General features: G+C 31.0%; 2 long non-coding RNA genes across 2 annotated transcripts; both read right to left on the reverse strand.

Moving 5' to 3' along the window:
* Positions 1-1,203: 1,203 nt before the first annotated feature.
* On the reverse strand, positions 1,204-4,348 carry LOC130624216 (uncharacterized). The gene is made up of 4 exons (XR_008981191.1): positions 3,680-4,348; positions 3,419-3,476; positions 1,726-1,784; positions 1,204-1,621 (listed from the first exon to the last, which is right to left on the reverse strand). It is a non-coding gene; the product is annotated as an uncharacterized LOC130624216 (long non-coding RNA).
* A 10,357-nt stretch (positions 4,349-14,705) lies between these two features.
* On the reverse strand, positions 14,706-18,262 carry LOC130624207 (uncharacterized). The gene is made up of 4 exons (XR_008981187.1): positions 17,182-18,262; positions 16,921-16,978; positions 15,228-15,286; positions 14,706-15,123 (listed from the first exon to the last, which is right to left on the reverse strand). It is a non-coding gene; the product is annotated as an uncharacterized LOC130624207 (long non-coding RNA).
* Between the last annotated feature and the right edge of the window lie 2,283 nt (positions 18,263-20,545).

Consider the following 20,545-nt stretch of genomic DNA (forward strand, 5'->3'; position numbering starts at 1 on the left):
AATTTATTTCTTACCGTTTAATTTTCGTGCTCAGAACCGCGAAATTCCTTGTTGCGTCTTGAGTACAACAATTTCAACTCTGATTTCGGCGGCTGTGTGTGTTATAAATGATTAGATTGGCCTCAAAAAATTTGATATATTGGACTGACATTTATTACTTGTTGTTTTTAGTAGGTTTTGTTTTTAAAGAGCATCACAAAAGTTGGATATAAAGCGATTTCCTCCAATTCACTTAAAACTAAAGTCAAACCATAAGTATATCCTAGAAAACGATCGGTTGTTTTCGAAATATTGGTTTGTTTAGCTAAAAAAGATAATGAATTAGGACTTTAATTGTTAGTAAACTTGTGACTTCTAAACCAATCAGAATACTTTACTGGTACTTATTTTTAAGGCAATAACCCTCGCTATTGTCATGAACTAGAATTATGGTGTCATTCAGTAAAGCTAAAAAGTTCAAGAAATGTCAGCAGTTTGTGGAAAATTGATCTCGATTGAGAAAAAAATAACTTTCTCCGCACAAAAAAAAACGCGTTCGCCAAAGTCATGACAGAAAATCATTAACGACCTGCTTGTAGTATTAATAATTTCACGTCATTTGCAATAATAAATTGTCACAATGTTTTTTTTTTTAAATCACAAATTTATTTGCTCAAAAATTAGTATTACTTAAGAAACAGTAAATTAATATGCATAACGGTTTCAATTGGTTAAACGTCGAGATCACGGAAATAATGACTGTAGAACACAACCTCATTGTAAGAACATTTCTCTTATAAACACGAGAGTTGACTGATGTTATCTTAAGCACTACGCAACACTTTTTCTTTCGTTCAGGATCGAACATCAAGTAAATTTTGAAATGCAATGTAAAGTCTGTATTGACGCGAAAAAAAAAAGAAACTTTTAATTCTTAGTCCCTTAAAAATTGTTTTCAAACCCAAGTAAATGTGTCTTTTGATAAATTAAGAATACAAATTGTTTCTTCCATTAAAGCCCCAATGACTAGTAATTACCTATAATGCCCATCTCGTGATTCTTAAAACTGTGTTTCTTATGAAAAGATGTGTGTAATAAACTAAAAATACAAAACTACTATGTTTACATTTTATACCTTTTCATGATTTCAAGTTCAATAGATAGGTAAGGCAAGATGCATTTATAAGGGAGTTCTTAGCAGAAACATGCCAATTACAGTGAGAGTACAACAAAGGTAAAATTATTGTATTTCATGATATACAAAATTTCATAAAGAATTACTAAAATGACTACACATACTGTGATATATAAGAATACAAAGTAAAAAGAAAAGATAACGCTCAAAGATTCAGGCTGTCCATTCATTAAAAATAAATATGCTCCATAAATGATTTATTAGCTATAGTGACACTTGTAGTGAGTTCACTATAATTTATCTGTATCCGGAACTTAGTGTTTTTACACAAACTGTCATTTAAAACAAGTATCTTTTCAATGTTTAAACTTTTATTGGTATCTACAATACAAAGGAACGTTTTTAGTACACCTTTCGTCAATATTATTTCATTCTGCATGTTCACTACATTTCTGTCCAAGCGTTCAGGTCAAATTTGGGTGTTGCCAACAGCTCGTGGAACATCCCCTATAAAAATATTTTCACGACTCATATAAAAAAATATAATAAATAAAGACAATACACAAATGAATACAACCGAAGATGATACAAATAAATACCAAAAATATTACCTTTCACTTTTAGATGATAACATATATCCATATCAAGGATTTTCCATTCCTTAGTTTCACTATAATAACAACCATAATATGTGAGAAAATGAAGTGGAAATCCATTTGAAATACTTTGAACAGTTTACTCCACATACTGAATGCAAAGTCATTTAAATACTTAAATTCAACAAGAGAAGTATGTTCCATTTTTTCCCTAAACATTGGTTTTTAAAATACATTTCTTACCATAAAAGGTTAGTTACAAAGTTATCAGAAATAGCATAACTATATTCATCACTTTAATCACTATATACGTAAGATATTTTGAAAAGCACATTCTTTAGAAAAAAGATTTTTTTGTTAAGAAATACTCCAAAAATGTCACAATTTCTAAAAGTTTATACAGAAATAAGTTCTAATAAATGGGAGAAATAAAACCAACTTTTTAGCTAAAATATATGCTGACTACACGTCCTTTTTTTATAAGACGAATTATTATCTGAGGCTCAAAAAACCTCAAAACCTTAAGAAAATTTTAAGAAAATCCCTAGCCTCAGCATGTTAAGATCCAATTTTTGGAGACCATTCACAGCTTTTAAACCATAATTTCAAAACACAAAACAATCAAGTTTCTTATTTATTAATGAAATATACATCCTAGCAAAGTTTTATTGTAAAAATAACAAAAGAAGTTTATTTTTTCATTAAAAATAAAGATGTCTTCAAAAAATACATAACTATAACTTCAAATAAAACATGGAACTAGTTTAATTTGAGTCAGAATAAAGTCAGAATAAAGGAATAAAAATTAAGAAAATATTTACGAAACCTAATGTAATTCCGGTATTCTGCTAAAAAAATTGAGGCACAGGTCAAAAATTGGTTTTCTTATAAAAAAAAAATGTGTATAATAACAACACATGGAATAAGATTTTATTAATTTCATTTAAGAACAGAATACTGTCAAAGTTTTATCTTTTTGTTAAAAGTTACAGGTTATGTCACCAAACCAGTCGCATCTTTTTTTTAAAAAAAAAAAAATAAATTGGATAAATAAAACCAATTGCAAGTTTTCCAATAAACCATGTATTCGAAATGTGCACTTGATTATGAGCAATTAAACACAATATACAAAAAAGTTTGTGTTAACAACATTATCATGAGTTCAAATGTTGAGTGTATTATATATAAGGTTATTCTGACCAACCGAAAGGTTGCTCAAAAACTCACAATTACAGAATGAGTTTCATATATATATATAGATAAATTATTTCATGTTTTCTTGTATATCTTGATGAAAATTAAAAATTAAAATGACTTGGTTTCAAAAACAAAAAAAAAATATGCAGAACTCCCTTTGATTTTTTTCTATCAAACTCTTACACATTACTATTATTTTGAAGTTGGACGTACGCTTATGCTCTATTTGGGTCTTGCGTTAATGACATTCAATGAGGTGAAGGAAATATTGAAAAACAGGAGCTGTTCATGTTTTATCCAAATATAGGACACTTTTTATTGGATGTGATAAGTGTGAAAAAATTAGTGTTACCCGTACACCTAAGCTTCCTAATAGTGGCCATTTTCTTAGCCTGTGCCAGGTAAAAAGTTTCCTAAAGCTTCTTAAAAGTATCTTTAAATTACATTTGGCTTTTTTGAGTCCACAATTTTATAAAGTGTTTCTTATAAAAAAAATTATAGTGACGTTTACCTTTTTTTAAAGTTTCTAGTTAAATCAGTTCTTTATTCTCCTCCCTCTGCTATTCATGCTATTAAACAAAAATAAAAAAGCTCAAGACTTGTATCACTCCTAACAAGAGTACTGAATTAGCAAAACAAATTCTAGTAAACAAAGAAACCTGCTGTATGTCAGGGACTCTACTAGTGGATCGAAAAGATATGCAGAAGTTTTTACTCATTGTTTTGCTTTGCATTGAATTATTACTTAGAATCCAACTAAAAATATGTTTACCTTTTTAGTATTGTCCTTTATTTTTGCTATCAAATCAAAAATGTCGGCTTAAAATACCTCAGTGTGCAACTTTAATCTTGCTCTTCTCTTGGTGCCATTAAACACCCAAAATGTCAATATCCAAATGATAAACAAACTTTTGGGCAATGGCATTTTGTGGGTATAGCGGAACCGGGTTAAGATACAACAAAAACATGTGATTAGGAATAAAAGCTCACTCCATATCTTTCCTATAAGCCATAAAAGTTTTAAAATAAGTAATTAAAATAAAATTATATTGATTACTTTTTGGTGCCGCTAAGGCAGTGTTTTTACAAACCATGAATGTTTTTTTGAGGGCTTAGCGGCACCGGATTTCCGAAGTGCTAGAAGTAACCAAACCTGGCTTAACGAGTGTTTATTGACTTATTTATTCAATTAAACCAACCCAGGGTTTATTTACGATAAGAAAACGTTGGTGCCGCTAACCCCGCATTTTAACAAACGTATTTTTGGTGCCGCTAACCACACATATGCTTCTATGTTTGTCTGTCTGTCTGTCTGTCTGTCTGTCTGTCTGTCTGTCTGTCTGTCTGTCTGTCTGTCTGTCTGTCTGTCTGTCTGTCTGTCTGTCTGTCTGTCTGTCTGTCTGTCTGTCTGTCTGTCTGTCTGTCTGTCTGTCTGTCTGTCTGTCTGTCTGTCTGTCTGTCTGTCTGTCTGTCTGTCTGTCTGTCTGTCTGTCTGTCTGTCTGTCTGTCTGTCTGTCTGTCTGTCTGTCTGTCTGTCTGTCTGTCTGTCTGTCTGTCTGTCTGTCTGTCTGTCTGTCTGTCTGTCTGTCTGTCTGTCTGTCTGTCTGTCTGTCTGTCTGTCTGTCTGTCTGTCTGTCTGTCTGTCTGTCTGTCTGTCTGTCTGTCTGTCTGTCTGTCTGTCTGTCTGTCTGTCTGTCTGTCTGTCTGTCTGTCTGTCTGTCTGTCTGTCTGTCTGTCTGTCTGTCTGTCTGTCTGTCTGTCTGTCTGTCTGTCTGTCTGTCTGTCTGTCTGTCTGTCTGTCTGTCTGTCTGTCTGTCTGTCTGTCTGTCTGTCTGTCTGTCTGTCTGTCTGTCTGTCTGTCTGTCTGTCTGTCTGTCTGTCTGTCTGTCTGTCTGTCTGTCTGTCTGTCTGTCTGTCTGTCTGTCTGTCTGTCTGTCTGTCTGTCTGTCTGTCTGTCTGTCTGTCTGTTTTCACCAATGTGTGTTTACCGGCACCAAAGTGTGTATAAACACCGCCTTAGCGGCACCAACTATTTTATCGGCACCAAATTTGGTGCCGGTAAATTTATTGCTGCTATGCCCATAAAATAGTGTTTCTAAGTATTTAAAAGTGATTTATTTTGGTGCCGCTAAACCACAAATTTTTAACAGACACGATTGTAAAATTGTGGGTTTAGCGGAACCAAAATTTTTGAAAAATAAAAGTGTTTTTAGTCTGTCATATATGCATCACATTTACTACAAGGCCGATAAACTTCCTTACTTTGCTTTTTTTTCCTTTACTTTAGCCATAAACACTATAAATTTCTACGTGTGTTAAAACGTGGGTTTAGCGGAACCTGAAAAATAACAAACTTTACATTTGATTTTTCTTTTTTATGTTTTGTTTTTTGTTAACATATACTTCTGAGTAACTACTAACTGGAATATTCCGTTAAAACGTATTGTGGAGGTTTTGCAGTTTTTATATAAGATCTCTATATTATTTTTGGCCGCTAAAAAAATTGAAATTCTGAAAACACACGAAAATACTTTGTTGTGACGGAAATTGTAAAATTAAAAGACGACCAAACACGTGGTTTTTTTTCATGAGCCGCGAACAATCCTTTATACTAATACCCGTGTTCTTTGTGTTCGCAACAGTTTCACTGCAGATTTATTTTACTTAACTTATAATACTATAAAGTGTAAAATCTAAATGGTAAAGAATACGTGCATGCAATCTGCATGCAATTTACAGGACATTTAAACACAATAGTATTGTAGGCCATAGATATAATTTATTTTATCTCTATGTGTAGCCCATATATGGCGAATGAATAAAAGATTTTTGGTTGGCTTAATAAGAAATGTTTAATTGCTTTATAATATCAGTGAGATTTTTGATACGTTTCACTAAAATATTATATTAAGTATACATTTGCTGAAAAAATTAAAGAAACTCCTAGTCCTGGCTAATTCAGGAGTTGGATTTTTATGCAAAATACATTAAACGTGTAGCTTACAAGTGGCTGGTGCTCTTTTTCTGAATCACAAAAAAGTGCAAAATGAAATTATGGAGCGGAACATAACAAATTCCCACAAAAGAAATACCTTCAAATAACAGTTTGTCTAATTTGATCATTTTGTTGTCAAATTTATACATAAAAATAGCTCTTAAACAAACAGAGTTGAAGTGGGACCAGAATGGAATTTTACATAAAATGTTCTGATATTATTATTCCAAAAAATTGAACAGGACAAGCGATGGTAAGGGACAACATTCGCAAACTGCAGTGATTATTACTAAAACTACAAAATTGTTTACAGACAGGTTACAAAAGAGAACTTATATCATGTATGGTACAACCAAACCTTATCTTAATATCGCCGCCGGCATTCAAGTGTTTTAAAAAGCGTGCAGAATCTAAGCCGATGCTTGCGTGAGTAAAAGGCAAAAATCAGCTACACTTTCCCAAAAAGTAGCAGTAATTAATATTCGTTACCTCAAAATAAAAAGTAAATATTAGTTTTGGCGGAAGGACAATCCTTTTATCGTTAAAGTTAGATCTTAAAGGCTTTAGCGTCTACATTTTAGTTATTCCAAATGTATTATATGCCATAAAAAGTCATAGGATGCCAAAAAGTTTTTCATGAACCTGAAAGATTGGGTCAGAAATAGCAATGTATTTCTTAAAAGAAAAAACTTATTTCTTATCAAAGTTTTGTAAATAATATTCTTCACAATTATGTCAGGGAAAACTTTTTTCGCTTTTTTCTGTTATTTTTTATTAAAGCAGTTTAGACACCTGACATCGCCACTCTTCATCTGTAAAATTAAAACTACAAGTGACACACTTTTACAATATTGCGCAGTAGACTCCCGGTTAATCAAAGCCCCACGGGCGATAAGAATTTGCTTCGAATAACTGAAATTGGAGGTGTTTATAAAAAAAAGACATATTTAGATACTACTGTACTGTTTTAACTAATAATAATACCAGAAACAACTTATTAATAATGCCTAAAAAATCTTTTATTAAAGCTGGCTTTTTTGTTTCACAATAGTGTTTACTGCCGTGGCTGTTATAGATGAGAAAGAGAATGTAGTGGGGCATTTACCAAAAGGAACAAGTGCCAAATACGCAAAGACCATATTTTACTTTGTCAAATTAGATCCACTGAATATTTATTTGCATAGCGAAAGTCACAGAAAAAGCTATAAATCTTGGTCATGACAAAGAAGAAGAATTGTTTGCTCTATATTTCTAGAAATGGAGAAATGATAAGTGTTGAAAAGGTTGCTTTGTACATAGTTATATTTTTATGAACAGGACGAATATTTTCATCTTCAAAGCTTTTTTTTAAAGTTAAAAAACCTTATTTTTGCTCTAAATTTTCAATAACTGGGTGAGTATTTGGTTCAGGGAGTAAGATAACAGCCTTAAATAACTGAAATTTCAAATAACCGAGGGAAATTTACGTTAAATTCTGTTAAAAAAATTTGCGGGAAATACAATCTTTTCATATAACCTAAAATAAGAATATGTGCAGGTTCGAATATAGTCTACTATACTTTATATAAAATGTTGTTTGCCCGTGTAATAAAAATTTGAAATTCTGAGAGCTATACATAATACATACAAAAAATACGCCAAATTGCGTTAATTAATACACGTGTCAAAAGTTTTGCTGTTAGCTACTTTAGACTACGTGCTAAATAAACTAATTTTTACAAAAAATGGATAATAAATACCTTGACGCCTTATTTATTATCCTTCTAAGTAAACTCAATACACACTACTATTTTGTCGTCTTTACTTTTATTGTCAGTCATTATTTTGCTACGGAACTTTGGAACTTTCGTCAATGTTCATCCATTGACTTTTGTTTCTCTAGATTAAATGCGTTAAAATTAGTCTAGATTACTGCGAATTGAATTAGCTGTTGGAGGGGCGTTGTACAAGTTGCACGTTGTAAATGTATGTATAATTGATCAAATCTCTTTGTAAGTACATAAAATAACTAGCTCATAATTTTGTTTGGACTTCCTTATCCTGTTAAAAGTCAATGACATTAGAATGGAATGAACACAGTTTTGTAGATTTGAGTTTAATTTATTAGTCAGTGATATTGAATTGTTCATAAATGAAGTTATCTATCTGACAACACATTGTCCTAAAAAACCAAAGAGAAATCCGCGAGAGTTAGTTTCGCAAGTCCTGATATGTCGCAAGAATTGAATTGTGTAAATTTTACGAAAAAGGAAATTTCATGACATTCTCAATTTATATCATTTTCTAACAGCTTTTATGTAACAGACATAAAAAAGATTGTTACAATTTAAATTTTAATTATATCGATTTCTAGGTTGCCTTTCTCTACGAATTTAATTTACCTGGACTTCAATACCCTCTCCAATGCCAAGCTCTTCAGTGTAAACATTTTTACTCTCATAGCAACATAAAGGATTTGTTCGAATCTGTAAATATGGAACTTATCGATATAAATGAGTGGTTTCGTGCAAACAAATTGTCTTTAAATATAAAAAAACCTAATATAGTAGAAGATTTAGTAGAAGAGATCACATTCCTTTAAAACTACCAAAATTAGCAATAAACAATATAGAAATTGAAAGGGAAACAGAAAGTAAATTTCTTGGAGTAATCCTAGATCAAAATATTACTTGGAATAAACATATTGAATTGGTAGAAAACAAAATCTCGAAAAATATTGGTATTCTTTGTAGAGCTAAATCTATTTGAACCAGATGTGTTTAAAAAACATATACTTCTCACTAATTCACTCGTACATAAACTATGCAAACACAGGACCAAATAAAAACCAATTTTAAGCAAACAAAAACGAGCAACTAGGATAATTTACCACCAGGATCATGGCACTCACTCAAGGCATTTAATGAAAGATATAAAGGCGCTTAACGTTTATGAAATAAATGTCTATCAACACTTAATCTTCATGTTTAAAGTTAAATATAAGTTAGCACCACAAACATTCAACAATAGTTTTGAGCTAATAAATCACAATTTTTCGACTAGATTTCGTAAAAATAATCTAAGGCAACCAAAAATTGTTACGCAGCGAACTAGTTTTGCTATATCTAAAAGAGGACCACATCTATGGAATAACTTTTTAGACAGAGATTTAAAAAAGTTCACATCATTATGTGTTTTTAAGCAGTGTGTGAAAAATTTTATTGCGAAATTTGAAAACGAAGTTACTTTCTTTCAAATAACAACAAGGAATAATAACTCTCTACTCTAACGAAACTTATGGTGGAGCTTGGTGATAAGGCAAAATTGCTTTCTGCAAGCTCCAGTCAGTCTTTTAATTTTTTTCGTATGGTTTAAGATCTTTAATATACAAGCTGATGTATGTATATATTTTCTATTTACTTTTAAACGATACGAACTTGTATATATAAACGAACTTGAAACTCTCTTTGACGAAAAGAACACACACTACTACTACTACTACTAAACAGAAGGGGGAAATACCTAAAGTTTACGGAAAACAATTTTGCTAATTTCGCGAATAACGACCATCCTTAGTGCCAACTATTTTAATTAATTTTAATAAATTCTCACCTAAGCAAACTTATAAAGGCTTAAGATGAAAATGAGGAAAGAAATGAATCAGACATTTTTGCGTTACTGGTGTGTGTTTTCCTTTGCAAATGACATCTTTTTTATATATAGACACTCTGAGATAGATAATACAGAATTTTAATACATATTTGTGATGTAAGAAACAGGTGCCGCTAAACACGCATTGTTACATGTCAACATCAATTTCATAAATTCTTACCATAGCAAACTCTTAAATGTTTAAGATAGAAATGAAGAGAGCTAAGAATTAACACTTTTCCGTTAATGGTGTCTGTTTTCCTTTGTAAATGACATCTTTTTGACATTTAAACACTCTCATATAGATAATACAGAATTTTAATACAAATTTGCGATGTAAAAAATAGGTGCCGCTAAACACGCATTGTTACATGTCAACAACAGTTTGATAAATTCTCACCTAAGCAAACTTATAAAGGCTTAGCATAAAAATGAAGAAAGCTAAGAATTAAAAACTTTGGCGTTAATGGTGTCTGTTTTCCTTTGTAAATGACTTCTTTTTGACATTTAAACACTCTCATATAGATAATGCAGAATTTTAATACATATTTGCGATGTAAAAAATAGGTGCCGCTAAACACGCATTTTTACATGTCAACAACAGTTTGATAAATTTTTACATTAGCAAACTCATAAAGGCTTAAGATGAAAATGAAGAATGCTAAGAATTAAACACTTTTACGTTAATGGTATCTGTTTTCCTTTCCAAACGACATCCTTTTGACATTAAACACTCTCATATAGATAATACAGAATTTTAATACAAATTTGCGATGTAAAAAATAGGTGCCGCTAAACACGCATTTTTACATGTCAACAACAGTTTGATAAATTCTTACATTAGCAAACTCATAAAGACTTGGCATAAAAATGAAGAAAGCTAAGAATTATAAACTTTTACGTTAATGATGTCTGTTTTCCTTTCTAAACGACATCCTTTTGACATTAAAACACTCTGAGATAGATAATACAGAATTTTAATACATATTTGCGATGTAAAAAATAGGTGCCGCTAAACACGCATTGTTACATGTCAACAACAGTTTGATAAATTCTCACCTAAGCAAACTTATAAAGGCTTAAGATGAAAATGAGGAAAGGAAGCGATCAGACATTCTTGCGTTAATGGTGTGTGATTTCTTTTGTAAATGACATCTTTTAGACATATAGACACTCTGAGATAGATAATACAGAATTTTAATACATATTTGCGATGTAAAAAATAGGTGCCGCTAAACACGCATTTTTACATGTCAACAACAGTTTGATAAATTCTCACCTAAGCAAACTTATAAAGGCTTGGCATAAAAATGAAGAAAGCTAAGAATTAAAAACTTTGGCGTTAATGGTGCCTGTTTTCCTTTTTAAACGACATCATTTTGACATTAAAACACTCTGAGATAGATAATACAGTGTTTCAATACATATTTGCGATGTAAAAAATAGGTGCCGCTAAACACGCATTCTTACATGTCAACAACAGTTTGATAAATTTTTACATTAGCAAACTCATAAAGGCTTAAGATGAAAATGAAGAATGCTAAGAATTAAACACTTTTACGTGAATGGTATCTGTTTTCCTTTCCAAACGACATCCTTTTGACATTAAACACTCTCATATAGATAATACAGAATTTTAATACAAATTTGCGATGTAAAAAATAGGTGCCGCTAAACACGCATTGTTACATGTCAACAACAGTTTGATAAATTCTCACCTAAGCAAACTTACAAAGGCTTAGCAAAAAAATGAAGAAAGCTAAGAATTAAAAACTTTGGCGTTAATGGCGTCTGTTTTCCTTTGTAAATGACTTCTTTTTGACATTTAAACACTCTCATATAGATAATGCAGAATTTTAATACAAATTTGCGATGTAAAAAATAGGTGCCGCTAAACACGCATTGTTACATGTCAACATCAGTTTCATAAATTCTTACCATAGCAAACTCATAAAGGCTTAAGATAAAAATGAGGAAAGAAAGGAATCAGACATTTTTGCGTTACTGGTGTGTGTTTTCCTTTGTAAATGACATCTTTTTTAGATATAGACACTCTGAGATAGATAATACAGAATTTTAATACATATTTGTGATGTAAGAAACAGGTGCCGTTAAACACGCATTGTTACATGTCAACATCAATTTCATAAATTCTTACCATAGCAAACTCTTAAATGTTTAAGATAGAAATGAAGAGAGCTAAGAATTAACACTTTTCCGTTAATGGTGTCTGTTTTCCTTTGTAAATGACATCTTTTTTAGATATAGACACTCTGAGATAGATAATACAGTGTTTTAATACATATTTGCGATGTAAAAAATAGGTGCCGCTAAACACGCATTTTTACATGTCAACAACAGTTTGATAAATTTTTACATTAGCAAAATCATAAAGGCTTAAGATGAAAATGAAGAATGCTAAGAATTAAACACTTTTACGTTAATGGTATCTGTTTTCCTTTCCAAACGACATCCTTTTGACATTAAACACTCTCATATAGATAATACAGAATTTTAATACAAATTTGCGATGTAAAAAATGGAGGCCGCTAAACACGCATTGTTACATGTCAACAACAATTTGATATATTTTTACATTAGCAAACTCATAAAGGCTTAAGATGAAAATGAAGAATGCTAAGAATTAAACACTTTTACGTTAATGGTGTCTGTTTTCCTTTGTAAATGACTTCTTTTTGACATTCAAACACTCTCATATAGATAATGCAGAATTTTAATACATATTTGCAATGTAAAAAATAGGTGCCGCTAAACACGCATTGTTACATGTCAACTTTGATAAATTCTCACCTAAGCAAACTTATAAAGTCTTAAGATGAAAGTGAGGAAAGAAAGGGATCAGACATTTTTGCGTTAATGGTGTGTGTTTTCCTTTGTAAATGACATCTTTTTTAGATATAGACACTCTGAGATAGATAATACAGAATTTTTATACGTATTCGCGATGTAAGAAACAGGTGCCGTTTACAGCATATTTTTACAAGACAAAGTTAAAGTTTTATCAACTCTAGGTACCAAAAACTTACTTATGGCAGCTACGAGGAAAACAAAGATATAAGGAGCTTAAATAGTTTTGCATCGATTGTGTAAGTTTACTATACCAGCAGCATCCATTTTTGTTTTAACACTTTAGGGTAAATAAAATAAAAGAAGCAAAAGGATAGATAAAGAAATATACAAGTTAATAGTATATAATATACAAGTTTTTTTTCGACAAGTGAAGCAACTCCTTAGAAATAATTACTTAAGGGGGCTATCAAAACGGCTGTTGGTTTTCGAGCTAATGGTGGCGGTAAAGTTTATGATAACTAATGATAAAAACAACATCCTAAATATCCTCTACATATATTGAATATTCATATATTACTCGATACCATAATTTACTCGATAAATATAACGTACCTTGCTTTTAACTCAAGTTTTCTAATACAATAAACTTCAAACATTTTGAACTAGCTATCTAGCAAGTACAAGTTTGTTGCATATAAGTACCAGTTGAATCAACAACAATAACTTTTAAATCTTTTTAGCGATATTAATTACCTTCTTAAAGCTAGTAACGTAACACATTTCTAACAAATACATCTTCTTGTGTTGGCTCTGTTCTCTCGTCAAAACAAACTTTCTATTTACTGATATTTAATACATTTTACAGTGCTGGTGGATGTATCTTTAAATGCATAACTTTTTTTGAAATCCTCAATTTTGACGACAATATTACTCAATGGGCATCCTGCACGCATGTTTGTAGCCTTGAAGTCTTTATAGATGATACTTTCTGATGTAGAGAAAAAAAATTATATGCATAAGTGCTCTCACGTAGTACCATATTTACATGGTCATTAAAAACAGTAAGCAACTCTTTCAAGTTGTGTACCACTTGTCAATGGTGTGGTGAAGCAACTTTCAAATCTTATGTCATTCTTATGCTGGAGTTGGCTGACTTTTAAATTTATTTCTTACCGTTTAATTTTCGTGCTCAGAACCGCGAAATTCCTTGTTGCGTCTTGAGTACAACAATTTCAACTCTGATTTCGGCGGCTGTGTGTGTTATAAATGATTAGATTGGCCTCAAAAAATTTGATATATTGGACTGACATTTATTACTTGTTGTTTTTAGTAGGTTTTGTTTTTAAAGAGCATCACAAAAGTTGGATATAAAGCGATTTCCTCCAATTCACTTAAAACTAAAGTCAAACCATAAGTATATCCTAGAAAACGATCGGTTGTTTTCGAAATATTGGTTTGTTTAGCTAAAAAAGATAATGAATTAGGACTTTAATTGTTAGTAAACTTGTGACTTCTAAACCAATCAGAATACTTTACTGGTACTTATTTTTAAGGCAATAACCCTCGCTATTGTCATGAACTAGAATTATGGTGTCATTCAGTAAAGCTAAAAAGTTCAAGAAATGTCAGCAGTTTGTGGAAAATTGATCTCGATTGAGAAAAAAATAACTTTCTCCGCACAAAAAAAAACGCGTTCGCCAAAGTCATGACAGAAAATCATTAACGACCTGCTTGTAGTATTAATAATTTCACGTCATTTGCAATAATAAATTGTCACAATGTTTTTTTTTTTAAATCACAAATTTATTTGCTCAAAAATTAGTATTACTTAAGAAACAGTAAATTAATATGCATAACGGTTTCAATTGGTTAAACGTCGAGATCACGGAAATAATGACTGTAGAACACAACCTCATTGTAAGAACATTTCTCTTATAAACACGAGAGTTGACTGATGTTATCTTAAGCACTACGCAACACTTTTTCTTTCGTTCAGGATCGAACATCAAGTAAATTTTGAAATGCAATGTAAAGTCTGTATTGACGCGAAAAAAAAAAGAAACTTTTAATTCTTAGTCCCTTAAAAATTGTTTTCAAACCCAAGTAAATGTGTCTTTTGATAAATTAAGAATACAAATTGTTTCTTCCATTAAAGCCCCAATGACTAGTAATTACCTATAATGCCCATCTCGTGATTCTTAAAACTGTGTTTCTTATGAAAAGATGTGTGTAATAAACTAAAAATACAAAACTACTATGTTTACATTTTATACCTTTTCATGATTTCAAGTTCAATAGATAGGTAAGGCAAGATGCATTTATAAGGGAGTTCTTAGCAGAAACATGCCAATTACAGTGAGAGTACAACAAAGGTAAAATTATTGTATTTCATGATATACAAAATTTCATAAAGAATTACTAAAATGACTACACATACTGTGATATATAAGAATACAAAGTAAAAAGAAAAGATAACGCTCAAAGATTCAGGCTGTCCATTCATTAAAAATAAATATGCTCCATAAATGATTTATTAGCTATAGTGACACTTGTAGTGAGTTCACTATAATTTATCTGTATCCGGAACTTAGTGTTTTTACACAAACTGTCATTTAAAACAAGTATCTTTTCAATGTTTAAACTTTTATTGGTATCTACAATACAAAGGAACGTTTTTAGTACACCTTTCGTCAATATTATTTCATTCTGCATGTTCACTACATTTCTGTCCAAGCGTTCAGGTCAAATTTGGGTGTTGCCAACAGCTCGTGGAACATCCCCTATAAAAATATTTTCACGACTCATATAAAAAAATATAATAAATAAAGACAATACACAAATGAATACAACCGAAGATGATACAAATAAATACCAAAAATATTACCTTTCACTTTTAGATGATAACATATATCCATATCAAGGATTTTCCATTCCTTAGTTTCACTATAATAACAACCATAATATGTGAGAAAATGAAGTGGAAATCCATTTGAAATACTTTGAACAGTTTACTCCACATACTGAATGCAAAGTCATTTAAATACTTAAATTCAACAAGAGAAGTATGTTCCATTTTTTCCCTAAACATTGGTTTTTAAAATACATTTCTTACCATAAAAGGTTAGTTACAAAGTTATCAGAAATAGCATAACTATATTCATCACTTTAATCACTATATACGTAAGATATTTTGAAAAGCACATTCTTTAGAAAAAAGATTTTTTTGTTAAGAAATACTCCAAAAATGTCACAATTTCTAAAAGTTTATACAGAAATAAGTTCTAATAAATGGGAGAAATAAAACCAACTTTTTAGCTAAAATATATGCTGACTACACGTCCTTTTTTTATAAGACGAATTATTATCTGAGGCTCAAAAAACCTCAAAACCTTAAGAAAATTTTAAGAAAATCCCTAGCCTCAGCATGTTAAGATCCAATTTTTGGAGACCATTCACAGCTTTTAAACCATAATTTCAAAACACAAAACAATCAAGTTTCTTATTTATTAATGAAATATACATCCTAGCAAAGTTTTATTGTAAAAATAACAAAAGAAGTTTATTTTTTCATTAAAAATAAAGATGTCTTCAAAAAATACATAACTATAACTTCAAATAAAACATGGAACTAGTTTAATTTGAGTCAGAATAAAGTCAGAATAAAGGAATAAAAATTAAGAAAATATTTACGAAACCTAATGTAATTCCGGTATTCTGCTAAAAAAATTGAGGCACAGGTCAAAAATTGGTTTTCTTATAAAAAAAAAATGTGTATAATAACAACACATGGAATAAGATTTTATTAATTTCATTTAAGAACAGAATACTGTCAAAGTTTTATCTTTTTGTTAAAAGTTACAGGTTATGTCACCAAACCAGTCGCATCTTTTTTTTAAAAAAAAAAAAATAAATTGGATAAATAAAACCAATTGCAAGTTTTCCAATAAACCATGTATTCGAAATGTGCACTTGATTATGAGCAATTAAACACAATATACAAAAAAGTTTGTGTTAACAACATTATCATGAGTTCAAATGTTGAGTGTATTATATATAAGGTTATTCTGACCAACCGAAAGGTTGCTCAAAAACTCACAATTACAGAATGAGTTTCATATATATATATAGATAAATTATTTCATGTTTTCTTGTATATCTTGATGAAAATTAAAAATTAAAATGACTTGGTTTCAAAAACAAAAAAAAAATATGCAGAACTCCCTTTGATTTTTTTCTATCAAACTCTTACACATTACTATTATTTTGAAGTTGGACGTACGCTTATGCTCTATTTGGGTCTTGCGTTAATGACATTCAATGAGGTGAAGGAAATATTGAAAAACAGGAGCTGTTCATGTTTTATCCAAATATAGGACACTTTTTATTGGATGTGATAAGTGTGAAAAAATTAGTGTTACCCGTACACCTAAGCTTCCTAATAGTGGCCATTTTCTTAGCCTGTGCCAGGTAAAAAGTTTCCTAAAGCTTCTTAAAAGTATCTTTAAATTACATTTGGCTTTTTTGAGTCCACAATTTTATAAAGTGTTTCTTATAAAAAAAATTATAGTGACGTTTACCTTTTTTTAAAGTTTCTAGTTAAATCAGTTCTTTATTCTCCTCCCTCTGCTATTCATGCTATTAAACAAAAATAAAAAAGCTCAAGACTTGTATCACTCCTAACAAGAGTACTGAATTAGCAAAACAAATTCTAGTAAACAAAGAAACCTGCTGTATGTCAGGGACTCTACTAGTGGATCGAAAAGATATGCAGAAGTTTTTACTCATTGTTTTGCTTTGCATTGAATTATTACTTAGAATCCAACTAAAAATATGTTTACCTTTTTAGTATTGTCCTTTATTTTTGCTATCAAATCAAAAATGTCGGCTTAAAATACCTCAGTGTGCAACTTTAATCTTGCTCTTCTCTTGGTGCCATTAAACACCCAAAATGTCAATATCCAAATGATAAACAAACTTTTGGGCAATGGCATTTTGTGGGTATAGCGGAACCGGGTTAAGATACAACAAAAACATGTGATTAGGAATAAAAGCTCACTCCATATCTTTCCTATAAGCCATAAAAGTTTTAAAATAAGTAATTAAAATAAAATTATATTGATTACTTTTTGGTGCCGCTAAGGCAGTGTTTTTACAAACCATGAATGTTTTTTTGAGGGCTTAGCGGCACCGGATTTCCGAAGTGCTAGAAGTAACCAAACCTGGCTTAACGAGTGTTTATTGACTTATTTATTCAATTAAACCAACCCAGGGTTTATTTACGATAAGAAAACGTTGGTGCCGCTAACCCCGCATTTTAACAAACGTATTTTTGGTGCCGCTAACCACACATATGCTTCTATGTTTGTCTGTCTGTCTGTCTGTCTGTCTGTCTGTCTGTCTGTCTGTCTGTCTGTCTGTCTGTCTGTCTGTCTGTCTGTCTGTCTGTCTGTCTGTCTGTCTGTCTGTCTGTCTGTCTGTCTGTCTGTCTGTCTGTCTGTCTGTCTGTCTGTCTGTCTGTCTGTCTGTCTGTCTGTCTGTCTGTCTGTCTGTCTGTCTGTCTGTCTGTCTGTCTGTCTGTCTGTCTGTCTGTCTGTCTGTCTGTCTGTCTGTCTGTCTGTCTGTCCATGGGTTTGAATAACTATTCTCTTACAATAATACGAAAACTGTGTCTGTCCGTTTGTCTGCCTCTGACTGACAAGGTTATTATTTTTTTTGAAAGCTTGTATAAAACATCCTTCATAAGAATGTTCTGTATTTTACAAAAGTTTGGTTTACATATTTAATTGGCTAGAACAAATCATGTGATAAAATAAAGTGATTTTATGCGCTGAGAATCATTTTCTAATAAGAAGCATATTATAATTTTTAAACTCTTTTCGTGCAGCCTTTTTAATGAAACAAAAATCGTTTTATGATAAGAAATACAATAAACTTTGAAAAAATTGGAGAGTAATAACTAGTTGAGGTATTAACTTTATTGTTGTCATTTATTAATGGCATCTTGTTTAGTTTTTTTTGTCAGTTATTTTCTTAATTAAGTTTTCTAGTGCTTTCTGCTAAAAACTTTATAATGACTTTTGGAATGAAATCAAAAAGTAGTTGCAGTTGATCAAGTTTCAGAAATAGCAGTTTGGTTTTGTTGCAGACCTTTCTTTATTTTAAACGAGATCCTAGTGTAGATATAGCTATTTGTTCGAATACTTTTTACAGCTTTTAATAAAAAGATATTGTACTGTATACCTTTTTCTTTAGGTTTTACATCTATTTTATCAAGGAAAAAAACAATTTATAATTTTAAATTGCAATTTTAAACAGATGTTGAAAAGTGATGTTGAAGACTGATAAGACTATCGCAGTAAAAGATAACATGCGATTATATACAAGCAAAGAAATGACTCAGCTTTTTTATTCCAGTGAATGTCCAAAACTATGTCTTATTAAAAAAAATGCGCGTTTCCCACAACAACAACAATTCCCCTCAAGAAAAATCAAAATGACAGACACAACGCAGATCAAATACAATGCAGGATGGCTATATTTACAAGGAACATAAAACTCTGTCGATATAACCTTTTGTGCATTTATAAATATTTATATTTATCTACAGCATAACCTTCTGCATCACCAGGTAATTTCTTAAGGTAAAGTAAAAGATGCTAAACATGTGTAAATAACTGGTTAGCTACCTCACTAAATATTTCAAACGTTGAAAATGTATCTTATAAACTACGTTTTTCATAACTATATTCTATACGCAAATTTATTTGACTTTGATTTTGTCATTGATTTTATTCTTATTGTTCAGTTTCCGGTTTGTTTACAACTTGCTGCCATTTTTATATTTCTTACTCTCGGCTCAAATCACGTGACCATATTGCAGGATTTCCGCTACTGACATCAGCATGCTGCGAATTTCATCACTATATATATTCGCATTGTTTTTAAATTAAGATAAATTTACCTAGGTACCGGATTTGGTCTGGTTTTTCAGGAATAATGTTTTTTTGAAACACTTGGAATATATGCAACATAAAAACGTATGTCACCAGGACAAATGACAAATTTCTTCTAGATTTTCTTTTATGTTTGAAATCCTCATAGCTTAATAGATGTTGAAAATTTCTCTCTCTTCTTTTGCGGGATGTCATTACATTGAAAGTTGGAATTTCACAAAATATGAAATTTAAAAGCATTTGTTCATCTGACGTGAATTTTGGGAGAGGCTTTGTCATTAATGTATGTAATTGGTATTGATAATAAATTAATAATTGAAGAATTCTAAAATTCTTTCATCGACAGATCCTCATACTTCTTAGACATTGACAAGTCCTCCCTTTCCTTAAAAAGCCTCGTTGGTTAAATTTAGGTACGGGATTTGATTTCATTTTCGAGGTTATAAATAATAGGAAATATAGTTATATTTTTTGATTTGACTCTAATTTTGGGAGAGGTTTTGTCATTAATATGAAATAATATTAGTTATAAATTAATAATTACCAAACCGTAAAATTCTTTTATAACCAAAGCAATAAGAATACTTTATTATCATATGTATAGTATATTCTCGGATAACATCTTGACCGTTTCAAAAAAATCCCATATTAACTTTCCTTTTTTTAAAAATACTAATTTTCTGTTTTAAGACTTTGTAAAAATGTTATCTGCATGCTGTGGCAAGGTTGTGAACGCTTTGAAGAACTACTTTGGTCTGCCAGAAATCCCCTCACCAGAGCAACTCGAAACGAACTTAATATGTTCGGCAAGGAAGCGCATTTGGCATGATTGAGCCGTAAAACTTTAGGCGCTAGTGCAGGTTTGTTAACACCCCAAGTGTCAAGGAATGCTTGCCAAAAATATTACTTATATGCCCACAGGTGTATGAAAATATCTTATGGTGGCCTTGTGGTGGAGCGGTTGCCTTCAGTGCGGAAGGTCTTGGGTTCAACCCCGACCAAGTCATGCCAGAGACATAAAAGTGTGAATCGACTCTTTCTGCATAACGTTCAGCATAAGAATAGAATTGATAACTCAGGTGGTTGTCTAGTTGAGCGGTTGTTGCACGCCTTACGTAGCTCAAATATAAGCTTTAACTGAACTAGGACCCCCTTCGCAGGATCCTCATTAATAACAGTTCATATAGAAACTGAAGATGCTATCCTGGGTAAATAATAGTAATAACAATATTAAATATTTTCAAGAACA

This window comes from Hydractinia symbiolongicarpus, chromosome 13 (genome assembly GCF_029227915.1).
Source record: "Hydractinia symbiolongicarpus strain clone_291-10 chromosome 13, HSymV2.1, whole genome shotgun sequence".
Classification (NCBI taxonomy): Eukaryota; Metazoa; Cnidaria; class Hydrozoa; order Anthoathecata; family Hydractiniidae; genus Hydractinia; species Hydractinia symbiolongicarpus.